Source organism: Triticum aestivum, chromosome 6B (assembly GCF_018294505.1).
Source record: "Triticum aestivum cultivar Chinese Spring chromosome 6B, IWGSC CS RefSeq v2.1, whole genome shotgun sequence".
NCBI lineage: Eukaryota > Viridiplantae > Streptophyta > Magnoliopsida > Poales > Poaceae > Triticum > Triticum aestivum.
This window is the reverse complement of record NC_057810.1, coordinates 480,388,848-480,402,815: the sequence shown is the minus strand read 5'-3', so window position 1 is coordinate 480,402,815 and position 13,968 is coordinate 480,388,848. Positions and strand designations below refer to the sequence as shown.

Below are 13,968 nucleotides of genomic sequence, written 5' to 3'. Positions count from 1 at the left end.
GTATGGGTATTACTCTCATCACCCCCAACATCCATGGCCTTTGGCATGCCCCACCACCTGGTAGTCTTGACCATTTGGCTAGGCCCTTTGTTCTACTTACTATCCCATGAAAAATTTAGGACGCTAGGAATACCAAGGTCTTGAGAGCACATGATCTTCATTCTACTGCTGCAGTCGAGCTCATTATCTCTCATTTAGACTTTTGATCTTGTGCCGCCATACTCTTTTGAATAATATTTACTAAATGACATTTATGTGTCAACCTTGTCAATTTGTGTACTCACTACCCCACTCTCCCGCCCCCCGTGTATACTCCAAAAACAATAAAGAGTGGCCACCATAAATAAATTTAGTATATCATATAACTTCTTTGAATATTGCTCACCTTGCAAACAGATTGGAAATATGGATACGATGTTACTGATCAAAGCACATAATTTTATCTAGCTAGATCTATGAAGCATTTCGTTCCCTTGAGAAATTATGTCAGCATAAACCTTGTCGAATCGGCATTCACTGAGACAACAGAAATAAAACATTAGGTCGAACTCTTCTAGTTTAATTATGTGGCTAGATGCCCTGGAGCAAGGTCATCTCTCTTAATTCCATCAACAAAGGCCTTGAGGTTCTTCTTGGCTACAAACCTTGCCTCACCCACCGCAACCCTCTCCCTCAACTCATTCATCTTCTCCTGCAACCGTCTTCCATCTTCTCCTTCCAAGATTCGATCGATATAATCTTTCACGTCGCCTCTGCCAGTGCGCCGGAGCCTGATCCCTATTTCCCACATCTTGACGATGAAGGCAGAGTTGATGAACTGGTCACCGGAGACCGGGTAGCACAGGAGACGGACCCCGTGCTGTATCGCCTCGAGAGTGGAGTTCCATCCGCAGTGGGTGAGGTAGCACCCGACGGCCTCGTGCGCAAGAACGCCTCCCTGAGGCGCCCAGGAGACGACCTTGCCATGGCCGGCCACCGTCTCCAGGTAACCGCTGGGGAGGCCGGCTCGGCACGAAGGATCGCTCTTCAAAACCCACAGGAACGGCCTCCCGGTGGCCTCGAGGCCGTGCGCCAGCTCGCTGATCTTCACCGGCCCGATCGGCGTGACCCAGCTCCCGAAAGACACGTAGATCACTGATCCTGCACGTTGCTGGTCAAGCCAATCCATGCACGATCCATCTGCCTGCCACATGCTAGGGTTCTCTGCTGGCAACTCGTGCGGATTGTCAAGTAGTCCGTCGGTTAGCAGTGGTCCGACCTGGAGAATTCGGAGGCCCCGTGGTGTGCCGTGGTGGCCGGAGCCTTCGTCGGCTGCTTCGCCCGGGAAGGAGTTGACCAGGAGGCAGCGGAAGCTCTTGGCGCGCTGTAGGATCTGGAGCCAGAAGGCGAATCTTGATCTCTGCGATGCCGCGCAGCCGACGAGCCATGGCAGCAGCTCTTTGGTGCCAAGTTGCAAGTCTTCGGGCACCACGCGGAGGTTGTTTGCGATCTGGAGGTCTGCTTTTGCTTCGTCTTTGTTGACTCCTTCCGTCGAGATGGGACTACCTGCGTACCGAATTAAAATTTCCCTTTTTAGTGAAGAACAAACAGATGAAATAAAACGGGGTAAACAATTACTTGTTCAGGTCTGCGTGCTGCTATCTGATAACGTGGGCAGACTCGGTGATTGATAGCTCAAGGCCTTAACCTGAAGTCAACTTTGTTGTACTCATCAGCAGGGCCAAACTAGAGGAGGCACAGACAGACAGGGAGTCTGCGGCTCTGCGCTTGAAATGCCCCAAATCAGACTGTGTAATGTTATTACTTGATCAATAAAATGCCGACGTTCCTCAAAAATTCAGACGTACTAAATTCAAGCTATGCCAATTTATGTGATTGTGTGCATAAGGGCACGCCGATCGTTGTCTTGGCAGGTTTTAAGCCATGCCGTTTTATGTGCCGAGTCTTATTTTATCCGTGAGAAAGATGCTTGATCGCCAACCCACCTTAATTACAAGTAGAACTAACAGCGCCTAACATAAACAAAGACGCGCGGCGAGCACTTTAGCTCTATTTGGTAGGATCTAGGCATCTAGCTAGGTAGGCAGCAGTCTACCTTTGGTACATCGAGCATATCATCAACGCCATACAATTACAATGCACTAAACGCTAATGCATATGTAACGTAAGTACTCCCTCCAATCGGGTACTAACTTTTTTGCTATTGCTAGAAATATAAGAAAGAATAGTATAGATATCACCAAGATGTATAGTTCTCGGAACCCAGGTGTAGGATTGGATCTCCTGAGCTTTGTGACTTGTGATTGCCAGTGCGCAACGTAAGCTAATCATGCATTTGAAAATACGGTATATATACTTGGAAGTTGAAATAAGATCCAGGAGCTGGACGCGTGGATAGTTCGATCGGTGCATACCGCAATCGGAGATGAACCCCTTGCTAAGAAGCTCCGGGATAGCAGCCACGACGCCGAAAGTCGCCAGCATCGCCGGCCAAAACCCGACGACTGGCACGCCGCACCGGGAGGCCACGGGGACGGCCCACGACGCGAGGACGTCAACGATGAGGCACACGGCACCCCTGGCGCCAGGAGCCTCCCGCCGCGCTAGCATCTGCTCCAGGTGCGCGGGCATGTGGTGCTCCATGGCGTGCGCGATGCTGGCGAATCCCGGTGGCTCTTCATCGTCGTCCGGGATGCCGCTTGGGATCGACGCGAGCGCCACGCCACCGACGACGTCGACGCTGCCCATGCGGCGGTGGACGAAGTCTGGCACGGCAACGGTGGCCGTGACGCCGCGCGCGACGAGAGCGCGCGCCAGCTGGAGCATCGGCGTGACGTGGCCCTGCGCCGGGAACGGCACGAGGACCCGGTGGGGTCGACGAGCTCTGGCTCTGCTCCCATGGCGGCCGCTTCGATCGAGTTGTGGACTTCGATCGGCCTCCGAACGTGGTGTGTATAAATATTTAAAGATGTGTCCGCGCGCGCGCGCGACGTGGGATTTCTGATTCGCCGGCTGCTTGCTTACTGGCAGTGTCCCTTTCCCTCTCCATTTGACATTCGCTAATTAAAGTTGTTGTTATCTCTTCGCCCACAGGTAAACGCTCCGTCTCATGGTTAGCTGTATCTATTAGCCGTTGCGATCCATGTTTTATTCATTTCCGGTTGTTGCCAGACGTTGACTTGCATATTCGTAAAAGATTGCACATATCTACTTCTTCAGTTTCAAAATAAATGACCCAACTTTATACTAACTTTAGTATAAAGTTGGGTCATCTATTTTGAAACAGAGGGAGTAGCAGATTAATTCCACGTGCTTTGATGCCACATATGGCTTGGCAACACATCAAATATATATTTCCTAGCTATTTGCTAGTGCGTTGCAACAGGGACATAAATATTTTAATGATTCAATATCAACTATTTCCGACTTATACCTACACTCATCGTATTCCAAATTTTGATAAGATTTAATTTAGTTTGAGTATGGGTAAGAGAAGATAAGAAAAGTTTTGATTTAGTTAAGATTTTTTGGTAAGATTGGAATTGATTTGGTTATGGGTAGGGAAGACAAGGAAAGTTTTAATTGAGTTGAGATTTTAGCAAGAATTAATTTTATTTGATTTGAATGAGTTAATGAATGCCGTGGTTTTGGAAATTATCAACATTTTTATTTTTATTTCAAGTTACTTTATTTACGCTGGCTTTATTTTATGCAGCATCTGTTAAAATTATCAGGAAAAAGTAAACCAAAGTGAAGGGGGAGGCGCGGAGAAAAATAACTGGGGGAGGAGGTGGAGGCGACACTACCAACCTTCCTTTAATAGTAGCGGTGACTTTCATACAACTGCGAAAATAATTGTAACATCCCAAAATTTTAAATTTTGGAATGTTATACTTATTAAGTGATTATGATTGCTTCTGTGATTGATTGTGTGAAATTAAGTGGAAATCGAAACTTTTTGAAAGTTGAATGCGAGGGAATAAAAGGACTTTCCCAAACTTTCATCTTGCATGAATTCAAATTCAATTCAAACATGAAACCCTAGAGTGAAGATGCCATGACTTCTCAATTAAAGAAATGAAAAAGGAGTTTTGAAAAAGATTTTAAATCCATTTGAAATATTTCAAATTCAGAAACTATATGCAACTCAATGATTTTCTTGAGCGAACATAAAATGACTCCTTCAAAAATTTGAGAAAGAGAGTTGGAAGTTCAAAGAATAAATTGAAAAGCCTTTTAGTTCTTTCTGTAATTCCTTTTCGCTTTAGTTGAAATTTGACTTTTCAAATTTCAAATTCTATGAAAACATATTCAAAAGAGAGAAGAACTATGGCCCTTCAACATATTCAGAGACATTTGAAATATTTTTAGCCAAGGAAAAACAGAAAATAATTTGTAAATGGAGTGAAATTCAAATTCAAACTCATCTCATGTTTTTATTCAAATTATTTTTCTCCAAAAAATAGAAATATGGAAATGAGGGTAAAATGATTCCTTCCAACAAATAATTAGGGGAAAATAAATATGAAATCATTTTTGTATTTTGAAAATGATTTTTTATTTCAACTGTGGCACTGTTTGAATTTTGAGATTTTGTAAGTATTTTATTTGCCCCTGGAAATTAGTTCATTATTTTCTCCTGATCATTTTGGTATGTAATATGTCCATAGGGTATTTTTATTTCTTTCCTTTTGTTTCTCTACTAATTCAAAAATAGGAAAAATATATTTATTTGGAAACTCCAGCGTAGGCCCACTAACCAATGGCCCAACTCGCCTGCGGCCGAGTCATCCAATCCGATTCCCTCCCCCCTCTCTCTCACAAACGCTTGGGACCCGCCAACCGCCCGATTCCGTCTCGCGCTCGCCTTCCTCCTACACCCCGATCCCCTTCCAAACCTCATTGGTACCGCCGCGGGAACCCCATCCCCTCGCAATTTCTTTCCGATCGATGTCGCCCTCTACCCACGCCAACCTCCTATGAAAGGAGCCCCCTCCCGCACTCGTTCTGCCCGAAAATCCCCTTCCTTGTGCACTGCCGCGCCCAGAATCGCTCGTCGGAGCTCGCCTCTATCGCCGCCGCTATTGCTACCCTATCGCTCCACCCCGACGTCCTCGCCGCCATCTGTGCACACCATCGAGTGTCGTGGTTCTAAGAATGACAGTAAGAGTAGGGGGTACGTATGAAGAGGCAAGATCCTAGCTATGGTGAGGATGTACACACGAATTTACGAGTTCAGGCCCCTCTCCGAGGAGGTAAAAGCCCTACGTCTCGGTGCCGTGAGGCGGTCGACTGGAATATGGTGTGTGTTATAGGGGGTGCGAACCCTTGTCTCGGAGGAGGGGGGTGGCTTATATAGAGTGCGCCAGGACCTCTGCCCACCTCCGTTACAGGGGTTCAATGTACATAAAGGTAGGGCGTTACTGATAACGCCAGCTATAAAGTGTATTCAATGGCCTTAAAGACTACGGACTGAATGCCTGACCGTTGCTGTCCTTAGTGACTCCTGGTCTTCTTTGGCCCAGTGGTCTTCTATATAGTTGAGTGATTGTAGGAATGAGGGGTATCCGAGTGAGGTGATTGGTCGAGTGGCTTGCACACGACTACTTCAATTGATACCCTCTGTTGCTCTTTAAACGTATTTGCTTCTAGGGTAGTGACCTTGGGTGGGGCGTATAGGTCAAACCTATGAGCCTACCCTAGGTCTATGTCATCATCATTAGCCCCCGAATGGATTGAGGACCGAGTGGAAAGAAGGTTGGAGTTGGTCCAACTTTGGCTCTCGTGCTTCACGAGTATTCATGCTGGGTCGGAGGCTTGTGCTGAAACTTCGGCTTCGCTTCAGTCGCCTTGATCTATTCAGGAGTTGTCGAGTGTAATCATGTTGTTACCCTGTCGAGTGTTGCTTCGATGCTAGGTCTTCGGCGCGATTGGTTACTACGGATCCCGGACCTCACGGGATTTGAAAATTTGGGGAAGCGCGCGTGGCGGAGCGTGCCGTAGCAAGCGGGATGGATAGACAGGGGTGCCTCGATTTTTGCGCCACCTTTTCGCCACGTACTCGGCGAGCGATTGTTGCGGGATTTGACAGGATTGCACGGACCCACACGTCAGCCACTCGGAAGTTGGCCTTTATAAGCGTCGGTGTCGAGGCGTCTGCACTGTGCACCCCCGTTCCCCTTTTCTCTCCCTGCTTCTCCACTGCATCTTCGTCCGCCCTTGCTACCGCCACCCTACCAGTGCGCCACCCCCAACATGGTGAAGGACAAGACAACGGTGCTAGAGCGCGCGAAGAAGGCGACAGGGGCGGCGAAGGGGAAGGAAACCAATCAAGGATCGTCGTCGAGGTCCGAGCTGCCGCCGGGGTGAATCAAAGGAGATTGGATCCGTTCCACTCTTCGGCAAGAGGATTTGGAGGATCTGGCCGCCTCCAGTCTGATCGCTGCTGGAGCCGCGAGGCTGCCGGAGGGGGAGATGGAGCCTCGACCGCGGTCGGGTGAGTGCGTCCTACTTGCTACCCACGTCGACCGTGGGTTTGCCCTTTCTCCGCATCCTTTTTTCCGGGGATTTCTGAACTTTTTTGTGGCCCAGCTTCACAACTCCTCTCCCAACACAATCACATATCTTGCTGCATTTGTGTCCATGTGCGAGAACTTCCTGGGTTGTCGACTGCACTGGGGTCTTTTCAAACACATTTTCACAATCCGTTCCCAGACCGTAAAGAAAGAGAACCCGAGTGACGAGAGAACACATGTGATCTAGATGTGTGGGGGTCTAGGGATCCAGATGAGGAAGAGGAGCACTTTTCCCACTATGACACTTCCCGAGTCGGTCAGGGGCTGGAAGTCGACCTGGTTCTACTTCCAGGATATTGTGACCCTCGGTCACTCGACTTGTCTCCCCCCTTTTCCCTAGATCGCGCCCAGCAGCCTTCTTCTCTGATCGTTACTGCAACGGAGAAAGTAGAGACGAACATGTTGGTCGAGAGGGTGGTTCAGTTGGTCCGTCAGGGCGTGACTGGTATGGACTTGTTGGAGGTGTTCCTCAGTCGACATATTCAACCACTCCAAGCTCGGGACCCCTCGATGTGGATGTACTCGGGTGTCAATGACACTGCTCGGGTTCACCCGGAGGAGGTTACGCACGAGACGGTGGCCTTGTGGTTGAAGGGTATTACCGGGAACAAGGACAACCCCAGGGGAGCCAGGAGGGTCGATCCATTCGACACCGACAACCAGCCAGATAAGGTCTGATTTCTGCTACCGAGTGAACTTCAATCTATCTTGTAACTGTTTCTGAATCCGACTGATGTGCGAACGACTTTTGTCTTGTAGGTTTATACTAAGATGTACTCGATGCCCAACGGCAAGCAAGCTTCGGAGCAAGACCAGGAGGGAGAGGACAACACAGAAGAAAGCGGCGAATGGCAGTCTCCAAAAGATGACAACGAAGAGGAAAGTGACAAGTCGGACAATGAGGAGGTGGTCGACTCACCACCACGCTCGGAGCGTCGATCCAAGCAACTCCAAGATCCAGTAGGCGGGCGCGGCAAGACCGCGGCACAAAGTACTCAAGCGCAGAAGCGCACTCGGACTTCGACTCCGGAGATGACGGAGAAGGTCACCAAGAAGCCCAAGGTCGCGCCTTTGAAGGCTCGGAAGACCTTGCGCAAGATCAAGTTGGACGTTCATGTTGCCTCTGGGTGAGTGCTTTGTCTTTCTGTGTTTTGTTCTTCCGACTGATACTTGTGCTTTGACCGAGTGGATTATGAGCTTTCCCAGCACTAGAACTTCTGCGACTGATATGGATGTTGACAAGGCCTCATGTGATGAGGAGACCAATGACATGGTCACTTTTAAAGCTGGTACGCCCTTTCCATCTTGAATTTATTCTACCGACTGGATTGTTGGTCGATTGAACTCTGAAGGTTGCTTTCTGTTGCAGCTCCGTGGGACGTCATTAGGCTTCCAGATGATGATGAGGAAGCGCCTTTGAGAGAGAGAGAGGAGAAGGAGGGGTAGGGCTTCAAGTGGGAGGATGGCCGAGGGTCAGGTGCTTTAGTCGACATTGGTGCCTGAGGTGGTGGTCCAGCGATCCAGAGATCTGGCTCGGGCCAATGTTACCTTTGCCAATCCGTTGTCGATCGACTGTCCTTCGGCGTCGACTGTTCAAGTCTCTGCCGCTCCCGTCCAACTCCATGCCTCGGACCCTGTGACTGCTCCGACTGGACTGCCACCATCGCTCTGTGCTGCATACCAAACTCCAAACGACCCGCCGAGTGCTGCCAGGGAAGCCCTTGTCCAGGTGAACCTCATGATGGAGCAGATGAAGGTGGTGCATGAGGCCAGTCAGGTTGCCTACAACGCCACTACTGCTTTGCAAGCCAATGTCAAGATTAGTTGCGACTGTTGCTTCATTGTCCACACTGTGTCCTTGGATGAGTGTTTTGAAACCTATTATGTGCATCTATCATGGCTCTGTATTTCGCATTCAACCACCCACTTGGTGTTTTTGACTTACAGCTGAACAATTCTTCCACTTGAATCGACCATGTTGAGTCGAGTGTTTTTCTGAACCAGTGGGGGCACGCAGAGTGCACCCACTGCATGTAGTCCCCGAGACCGCGGTCGATTGCTGATAGTCTGCTGGGGTCTGAGAAACTCTCTCTTGTTTTTTTATACTCATGGCGGGCAGACCATGCCGAGTGTAAAAACCTGACTAGTGGGGGCACGCCAAGTGCACCCACTAGGTGTAGTCCCTGAGACTACTGTTGAATGTTTGATTCAACAGTAGTCTTAGAGCAACTTTCACTGTGATTGACTTTTGTTTCTGTCGACTATCATATCTTATTTGTTGAGAGCAGAAGTCTTGTGATCTTGGCGCTCAGCTTTCTGAACTGAATAAGAAGCAAATCAGCCTCGAACTTGACCTGGATTTGGCCAAGAAGAACCTGAAGAAGGCCTAGGCCGAAGTAGCTATCATGGGAGGTAACCACTCATCAACCGCCCACCTTACGATTCTCTCTCTTTTTTCAGTCTCTTTGAACTGAGTGATTCCACTCGAACAGATGTGCGTAGTGAAAACCATCAACTTCAAGCTCATCTGAAGAACGTTATTTCTTTAGAGAAAATGAAGTAGGCTCTAGAACAGAAGGATCATGACCTTGTCGCGGCCCAGAAGGAGGCGCAAGAGAAAACAACACTTGCAGAGAAGAAGTTGACCTCAGTCGGCAAGTTGGAAGAGGAGAATTCCAAGCTGAAGACTGCCATTTTTGAAGCGAACCAAGAGGTTGCGCAACTGAAGAAAGACAAGCAAAGTTTGACCGACGAAGTTGGGAGCCTTAAGGCCAAGAAGGGCGAACTGGAGTCTTATTTGGGGCAACTTACTGCGAAGTTGTTCTTGAAGCTTGAAGGTATTTCCTCCTGTTGATGTCGACTGACATGTCTTATTTAACTGTCCACTCACTGCTTTTCCGACTATGCAGAACTTTGTCCAGACTTTGAAGCTGAAACTGGGTGAGTCAAAACGAGTCTTGACCCCATAAACTCTCCTCTCAAGGATGATGTTGCAATGAGCGTGCTGCAGTTGGAGTCTCGTCTGGACAGTGTTGTGGATTACCTTGCTCGACTGAAGGCGGCAATGACGCGGATTGATGCAGAACTCTGGCCTCGGGCGGAACTCTCATAGGATCTCGAGTTTTTGATGACTCGACTGAATCAAATCTCTTGTCGAGTGCAGGAATGGAAGAAGTCATCTGCTCGTTGTGGCGCTGACGTCACTCTGTCGCTGGTCCGAATGCACTGCAAGGATGTCAAAGAAGACAAGCTGGCGGCTCTCAAGGTTGCCAACACTAAGAAGCTCAGCTTCCAATCTTTCATCGACACCTTCCTTGACGCTACCGCCCATATCACAGACAGCATCGACCTCGACAGCTTCGTCGAGCCAGCCAGTCCTCCTCCCGCCGAGTGAACAAACATTACGCCCCACCTTTATTTGCCTCGGAATGCCGAGTGGTCATGTAACCGTTAAACTCTTTCAGGCTTGGTGCCTAAGTACTTTTGCCCACCGCGGTTTTTAACTTTTGCGGGATTTATCTGAACTTGGTTTTCCTTGAATATCATGCCTTTTTCTTTTGTCGCTTCTGAATGTCTTTCAATTCCGAGTGAATCTTGATCCTTTCATCCTTCGTCGAGTGGGTCTAACGATGTGTTTAGTCGACACCTCTACGTCCTTGCAGATCGAGATGGAGCGCACATTGTACTTGTGACGTAGCTCAGACGCGGTGTTCAGTCGACACCTCGTCGTCCTTATGTATCAAAATGTAGTGTACGTTGTATTTGTGGCATAGCTCAAGGGATCTTTGCGACTTAGGCGAGTACGTGGTCGCAGCTCCGAGTGGGAGGATTGCTCTCCACTCAGAATGTTTTTTAACTTAGGCGAGTACAGGGTCACAGCTAAGCCCCCGAGTGGGAGGATCTCTCTCCACTCGGAATGTTTTTTTAACTTAGGCGAGTACGGGGTTGCAGCTAAGCCCCCGAGTGGGAGGATCGCTCTCCACTCGGAATGTTTTTTTTAACTTAGGCGAGTATGGGGTCGCTGCTAAGCCCCCGAGTGGGAGGATCGCTCTCCACTCAAAATGTTTTTTAACTTAGGCGAGTACGGGGTCGCAGCTAAGCCCCCGAGTGGGAGGATCGCTCTCCACTTGGAATGTTTTTTAACTTAGGCAAGTACGGGGTCGCAGCTAACCCCCGAGTGGGAGGATCGCTCTCCACTGGAAATGTTTTTTTAACTTAGGCGAGTATGGGGTCGCAGCTAAGTCCCCGAGTGGGAGGATCGCTCTCCACTCGGAATGTTTTTTAACTTAGGCGAGTACGGGTCGCAGCTAACCGCTCGAGTGGGAGGATCACTCTCCACTCAGAATGTTTTTTAACTTAGGCGAGTACGGGGTCGCAGTGAAGCCCTGAGTGGGAGGATCACTCTCCACTCGAAATGTTTTTTAAACTTAGGCGAGTACAGGGTCGCAGCTAAGCCCCCGAGTGCGAGGATCGCTCTCCACTCGGAATGTTTTTTTTAACTTAGGCGAGTACGGGGTCGCAGCTAAGCCCCTGAGTGGGAGGATCGCACTCCACTTAGAATGTTTTTTAACTTAGGCGAGTACGGTCGCAGCTAAGCCCCTGAGTGGGAGGATCACCCTCCACTCAGAATGTTTTTTTAACTTAGGCGATTATTGGGTCGCGGCTAAGCTCCCGAGTGGGAGGATCGCTCTCCTCTCAGAATGTTTTTTAACTTAGGTGAGTATAGGGTCGCTGAGGGAGTCCTGGATTAGGGGGTATTCGGACGGCCGGACTATATACTTTGTTCGGACTGTTGGACTATGAAGATACAAGATTGAAGACTTCATCCCGTGTCCGAATGGGACTCTCCTTTGCGTGGAAGGCAAGCTTGGCGATTCGGATATGTAGATCTCCTTCTCTATAACCGAGTCTGTGTAACCCTAGCCCCCTCTGGTGTCTATATAAACCAGAGGGATTAGTCCGTAGGACAAGAACAATCATAATCTTAGGCTAGCTTCTAGGGTTTAGCCTCTACATCTCGTGGTAGATCAACTCTTGTAATAGTCATATCATCAAGATCAATCAAGCAGGAAGTAGGGTATTGCCTCCATCGAGAGGGCCCGAACCTGGGTAAACATTGTGTCCCCAGCCTCCTATTACCATTAGTCTTAGACGCACAGTTCGGGGCCCCCTACCCGAGATCCGCCGGTTTTGACTCCAACATTGGTGCTTTCATTGAGAGTTCCTCCGAGTCGTCGCGACAAGGCTTGATGGCTCCTTCGCTCATCAGCAACGATGCAGTCTAGGGTGAGATCTTTCTCCCTGGACAGATCTTCGTATTCGACAGCTTCGTACTGTGGGCCAACTCGCTTGGCCATCTGGAGCAGATCAACAGCTACGCCCCTGGCCATCAGGTTAGGTTCGGAAAGTTGAACTACACGACCGATATCAGCGGAGACTTGATCTTCGACGGGTTTGAGCCTACATCGGGAGCACCGAACACTCACGACATGCATGACCTAGATCTGCCATCGGACAGTGTTCAGAATATCGCACCTGTGGTTGCCCCGACCCCTAATCCGGAGTAGATCACACCATCCAAGGACAGGGGGATGGACCCCTCCATGGAGGCCGCACACTCATCGGTGTTGGAGCCGAACATAGACGCCACCCCTAGGGAAATCTGTGTCACCAGACCCACGGACTCGTCTCCGGTCTTAGGATCCGGACCGCGTGGGTCCGTGCCTATCGAATCTGATTGGGCACCGATCATGGAGTTTACCTCCGCGGATATCTTTCAACACTCACCCTTCAGTGACGTGCTAAATTCATTGAGGTCTCTCTCTTTATCACGAGACTCTTGGCCGAACTATGTCCGTCTCGAGTGGGATACAGACGACGAAGAAATTCGCTACCCACCCACCACCCACTTAATAGCCATTGTCGATGACTTAACCAACATGCTTGACTTCGACTCTGAAGACATCGACAGTATGGACGTTGATGTGGGAGATGATATAGAACCACCGCCCACAGAGCGCCGGACAGCCACCTCATCATGTGATATATACATGGTACACACGCCCTAGGAGAGCAACGGCGGCAAAAAGGATGAAACGGAGGATAATCCCCCCGAGCAGAAACCAAAGCGACGACGCAAGCGCTGCTCCAAATCCAGCCACAGTAAAAATGGCGACAATAGTGCAAGAAAAAATAACACCTCGGTCGACTCCAAAGCAAACGACGACCCCATGGACCCTGCAATGGAGCAGGATGAACCAGGACAAGCCGAACATATCCCAGAGCAAATGCCCGACCAGGGCGATACCGAGGATAAAACTCATCAACCTGCCTTCGCAGAGGAGGACAGTTCGGATGACGATGCATTCATCATCCCAGAAACACGTTTGGAACAAGAGAACCTCCATAGAAGGCTTATGGCCACTACAAGGAGCTTGAAGAAGTAGAAGCAAAGGCTTAAGGCCGTGCAGGATACGCTCGATCACATATGGAATAAGGTGCTAGACACTGAAGAAAAATATGGCAACGATCGCCACACAAAGAGCTACCCAAAGCGCAACCTGCTGCCCGAATTCGACGAGGAGGCCATAGAGCCCATTCCGCCGCAAAACAATACGGCTGATCAGCCGGACCGGCCACCCCGTGGCCACGACAGGGCGGCAAATGATTCCGCACACAAGCCAGCACACGATCTACGTGAGCTCCTAGACAAAAAAGCAGGTGCAAACAGGTCCATCTATGGATCTAAGAAGCGCGCCCCGGCGCAGGATTGCATACACCAAAACGATCATATTGATCGAATACCACCTCGGAATCAACACCCAACCACAACAGCCGTCAACAGGAGGCCACGGCATGTCCAGATACAGAGGTGCCGCACACCCCCCGTGCTTCACCGACGAAGTGCTGGATCACGAGTTTCCACATGGATTCAAACCCGTGAATATAGAGGCATATGACGGAACGACAGGCCCTAGAGTCTGGATTGAAGACTTTATCCTTCATATCCACATGGCTCGCAGAGATGATCTCCACGCCATTAAATACCTACCCCTCAAGTTGAAAGGACCAGCTAGGCATTGGTTGAAAAGCCTCCCCGAAAACTCAATTGGAAGTTGGGAGGAACTTGAGGATGCTTTCAGGGCCAATTTTTAAGGGACCTATGTCCGACCTCTGGATGCAGACGATTTAATTCACATAATCCAAGAACCCGGAGAGTCAGCCCGTAACCTTTGGAACAGATTTCTCACTAAGAAGAATCAAATCGTTGATTGTCCGGATGCCGAAGCCTTAGCGGTTTCAAGCACAGAATCCAAGACGAATGGCTTGCTAGGCACCTCGGCCAAGAAAAGCGAAGGACAATGGCAGCCCTCACAAGCCTCATGACCCGCTT

The 13,968-nt window shown here is 49.4% G+C and overlaps 1 pseudogene; it reads right to left on the bottom strand.

Moving 5' to 3' along the window:
- Positions 1 to 347: 347 nt before the first annotated feature.
- On the bottom strand, positions 348 to 2,900 carry LOC123134261 (UDP-glycosyltransferase 82A1-like; annotated as a pseudogene).
- Positions 2,901 to 13,968: the final 11,068 nt, after the last annotated feature.